Source organism: Anastrepha ludens, chromosome 3 (genome assembly GCF_028408465.1).
Source record: "Anastrepha ludens isolate Willacy chromosome 3, idAnaLude1.1, whole genome shotgun sequence".
NCBI lineage: Eukaryota > Metazoa > Arthropoda > Insecta > Diptera > Tephritidae > Anastrepha > Anastrepha ludens.
The window spans coordinates 99,517,106-99,522,182 of NC_071499.1; the positions used below are offsets into that span (position 1 = coordinate 99,517,106).

Consider the following 5,077-nt stretch of genomic DNA (forward strand, 5'->3'; position numbering starts at 1 on the left):
AGCTCATACAATGCAGATTGTTTGAATCGAATTCGTCAAATAGTTTCTAAGTTATAGGCCCGTCACAATGGGTCCGTTTGGTCCTTTGCGGTAGTAAATTTCAGTGGCAGCTAAATATATCAGTTGTATTTGAGTCGAAGGCGCCAATTGGCAACTTTCTACTTTTGCCGTACGGCAAGTGCGGGGAAAATGAATGCTAGAACAAAAGTTTACAAAGTTACTGCTGGCGTAACGCATGGATCGGTACTAGGTCCTGTTTTATGTAACATCATGTACGACAAGGTCCTTTGCTTACCAGTACCCAGAGAAGTAAAAATAATAGGCTTTGCGGATGGCATAGCAATAGTGACGATGGCTAAGCACATACAGGAAGTAGAGCACAGAACAAATGAAGCAATAAAACCGTCTGGGCAAATGCGGTGAAATTGAAGGGAAACAAAGAAAAGTTACTGTCTGTGTATAGGCTAACTGCCCTAAGTGCGGCTACAGAAACATATTGGATGATGCGGCGTTTGTCATAGATGGCATGATACCAGCAGATATACTCGCGAGTAAATTGAAACGAACGAATATCCGACAGATGTGCCGCTGATGCCGAAATAAATAAAAAAAGAGGTGAGAGAAGAGGAAAGACTTGTTTCACTAACAATGTGGCAAGATCGATCATTTCTGGACACGATAGCCCTTACTGTCCTTCAACATTTCAGAAAACGCGGAACATGTCAGTTCCCACTGTCCACGGTTTACGGAAGAAAGAAGGCTCCCAAATGTAAACGACATAGTTGACTACATGATGGAATCGGAAGAAAGGGGGAAGGAAGTAGCTACATTCGTTACAAGAACTCAAAGAGAGCTAAGATACATTGAGCAGGCGAGAGGACATAATGCATAGAAACTGATGAAGCAGTACCGCAAAGAGAGGTGGAGGAGACAGAGTTCAGGGTTAGTACGTAGGCGTACTCTTTTGCAAGTCCAGCACAGTAAGATAATTACTGACTGGGCGTGGTCCCAAATGAAGTGTATCTTTAGCAACCAGTATGAATCGTACATGCCGTTTATGTGACGGTATCTATGCAAGAACCCCATCGATAATAAAAAATCCAAGCCACATATGATGAACATGTGTGCGAGCAGCTCGCTGAAAATTTTTGTTCGTCGTCTCTACCCTACTTAAAATGAATCAATTTAAATGGCCTTATACGACGGATCATACATTGCATTCTCAATTGGTTCCAGTCTTGCCCTCCGTTACTTTTTTTTTAATTTGAACATTTGAATCTTGCTTCCCATTCCTCCTCTTATAGACCAATTAATTGACGTTTGGGGCGCATAACTATCAATGATGCTCGCTAATTCGCTAATAAAAAATTTAAAGAATATGAGAATTGTAATAATCACAGGGTATTAAACAAAGTGGAATAAGTACTTGACGTATGTACGCTTATTTGACCAAATGAAAATAAACACATTGTTTATCTGTGTACATTAACCCATTTGTATTTTTTTTATCTGAGGTATTAAAAGCCAGTTGTTTATTGTACATATGTATGTATTATAAAAGAGAGAGACAAATAATCCATTCACTCTCTAGGTTATAACTCATGATTCAGTTATGCAAGGTTAAGTAAGTAAGCAGCTTTCTCGCTCCCTCTTGACAAATCGGCTCCCTTATTTGAAAACATGTTGCTTCTTTACAAATATTCCTACATTTTTTACGAAAAAACTTTTAAATTGTAGTAAAAATTAAACTTTTGGTGCAAATTATGTGGTCGGCAACATCGTTTTCACTTTGACGCTTTGCCTTGTTATTATTCGTTGAAAATCATGTATTTGCTTGTAAACGTTCAAGTAAGTATAATAATAAAAGCTAATTATTTTGTAAATTAATGGCATTTTTCACTATTTAGGTCGATTATGTCTGACATATGGTGATAGTCGATTATTTGGAGTCGCCTTTCTGCTGCCGAAAACTACCGGTTGGTGAATTTTCATACACGTAAGTCCAGATCAGACATTTGTATAAATTCTTATTAAACTTTTTCATTCATAGGTTTTTAGAACAGCGTTTTTGCAAATATAATAGTGACCACCTTACATACAATACAAAAACTACAGTTAGTAAGTTCTGTTAGAATATTTGCTAATAAATTGGTTTTAAAAGTTTTTATTTGTAGGACTTCACAGACGAGCAAGTGCAGCGGAAGATGTGTGTTGAAGAGCTGGTTTTTAGAAACGAAGGCAAGTATGCGCGTATTTCTACCGCGTATTTCTACCATTTCATAGATGACATTGATCGTGCTGTGTATGATGGTGCAAATACCTAGTATCACGCTACCCGGTCTAGAACAATATGCTGTACGTAAATGCATGCGCAACACCTACACGAGCAAGTCCTCGCGCTTTACGTCTACATTTACACGTAAGTTGTAGTGATATATTTATGAATTAACAATTTTTAAGATTTTTGGTTTACAGGTTTTTGATTTCTGCCCGAATCATCGCAATTATTAAAAGTGGATTATATTATCAATATAGAAATTTTTCGATGTATTAGTTTTAGACTATATGAATATATTTTCCTAACTATACTAATAAAATATTAAGGTAGACAAATTTTAAACAATAAACTAATAAATTTGTAATTTTTTCAATTTTAACTCTTCTAACTCCAATGTTTTTCTTACGTGGAGGAATGATCGACTGAACTTCTGCTTTCGCAATGTCTTTACGGTAACAAATGGACATACATATATTGTTATGCTCGAAATACGAAATTAAATTTTTTGTTTTATCTCATTCCTGTCGTTAACATATCATGGCAGCCAAATCTATATCAAATTCAATGGTTTAACAAGTTACTCTCTTAATGCATATGACGGATGCTAAAAGTCAGCATTTATTTCAGGAATAAAAGTTTGTAAAAACAATTATGAAACATACATTTACGTTCGTACGGTACTGAAATGAGGAAATTTGCAACACGTCGTAATGCAAAGGTTACTAAACATGGCTTTATATGCATAAGAGTGAAATAATTTTCCAAAATAGTTTTGTTTACTAGCTGCATTTCCATTTTAATGTCTCGTTTCCCATCTAATTAATATTTGTTTTACAACTGCGAACTAACTTAAAACACATACATAAGTAACATCACATATTTCTGCGTGCAATCCGAAAGTGTTATGCGTTGGGGCTCGATATGTATCAGCCCATGGAAACAGCAGAGTTCATTGATACGGTGGATCATTGGTTCGATATTTTCAATACAAAGTTTTCGAATTTTCAAACTGCTGCTGCAAAAAAGCCCTATGGGATGGACTTGGGCCAGCAGGATGAAATTATAAGTAAGATGGACGCCTTGAACGATGAAACACGCGCTTATGGACGAATTTCAATGTTGCCTTTTCAAAGAGGCATACAACTAAGCAACAAGTCCCTCATCGTTGTGTTCAGGAAAAGTACCGCTTTCAGTACATTCTGACTTATCGATTAAATCAGGATGTACTGGAGCATTTTTTCGGGGCGATGCGTGCCAAAGGCGGGTTGCATGACAATCCTAGTCCTATGGAATTTAAATATAGATTACGAAGATATTTATTAGGTGAATGAATGCATATATTACTCATTTCTGAATAACTTAACGCTTTCTATTATCAGCACGAAATACTTCAATAGTAGTTGATCGTGGCAATGTTGAGGCCGACGAAACTAACTGGCTCCGTCTCGATGATACTTCTTTAGAAACTTTACAAAGTTTGCTAACAGAAGATGAGATAGTTTCAGACAACACTCTCTTCGCCAACGATTCATTAAATGAGGACGCTGACTTTGATAGCTTACACGAAGATGCTCTTGAATATATTGCCGGTTACATAATACGCAGATTAAAGTTGACCGATTGTTCATGCATTGAGCCTACATTTACTTGGGTTGACACTTTATCTAAGGGCGGATTAGTTAAACCAAGCACCGAGTTCTTGGACAAAATTAAAATGATGGAATCAGCGTTTAACCAACGGCAGGGAGCTTTACGGTGGGATATCATTTTTACAAAAATTGTTCACATTAAGTGAAAACGTGAGTTTACGCGATGATGTTAAACAATTTTTTTTAAATGACGGATGCACTTTCGAATGAAGCATCTTAACCGGTGCAATAAACAAAAGAAGAGAACAATGAGGATTCGATAAGATAATTGTAAGTAAAGTATGCAATGCTTTGGGCTTCTACTTGTGTTTCTGCGTATATATAAATTTATCTTTTTTTAACACAGATTTTATACTTGTAACTTTGCAGGCAATCTCGTTAAAAAATCAAATGTATGATAGCGGACGTGACGAAATAAAAGTGGTTTTTCCTCGTTAAGAGTTCTCACTATTTTCAAGTTGTTTTATTTATTACTCGAATCCATGGGAATAGTTAAGTTAAAAATATAAATAATTAAGTACCACTTATAAAATAACATAAAATTATTCTATGGCTTACAACAACCTTTTTCAATTTTTTACTACATTTTCAGAAAGGGGATAAACTTATGCCCTTTTTCCCTTGCTTCTAAATTGCATCAATGGATTAAGTAGCATCCGAAATCAGTTGTCAAACTTTACTTAACCTTGTATAATTGAATCATGGTTATAACTATACCAAAAAGTGTTCCAGATTACTTATATTTTGTTTTTAATTAATTGATTTTTTCGTTTTAAAATTTAATTAGTATTCAATTTCAAAATTGAATGCGTTGATTGATAAAACAAAGAAAAATAAAGGTTTAAGTCAATGGCAAGAGCAATGTACACAGAAAAACTAGCCAATGTAGATAGAAAAACTAAATATCATATACTTATTTCACTTCGTTTAATAAAATTTCCTCGCGATGAAATGAACGAAAATATTTCTAAATACATTGAGTTGAAACGTGTTACACACGTGATGATGCCCATTAATTTAATTTTAAAAGTAATTAATTCGTCATTGGAAATGCCAACGTTTACATTGTCTAAATTTCAAATCGACATTACCGAAATTAACCACGAACTGTGCGACTGCTTACATGATTTTGTTTTATATTTCCTTAGTC

General features: G+C 35.1%; 1 long non-coding RNA gene across 1 annotated transcript; it reads left to right on the forward strand.

Annotated features, from left to right (window-relative positions):
- Positions 1–1,713: 1,713 nt before the first annotated feature.
- LOC128856651 (uncharacterized) lies at positions 1,714–2,666 on the forward strand. Its single transcript, XR_008453852.1, has 5 exons — positions 1,714–1,848; positions 1,908–1,996; positions 2,051–2,118; positions 2,175–2,419; positions 2,476–2,666. It is a non-coding gene; the product is annotated as an uncharacterized LOC128856651 (long non-coding RNA).
- Positions 2,667–5,077: the final 2,411 nt, after the last annotated feature.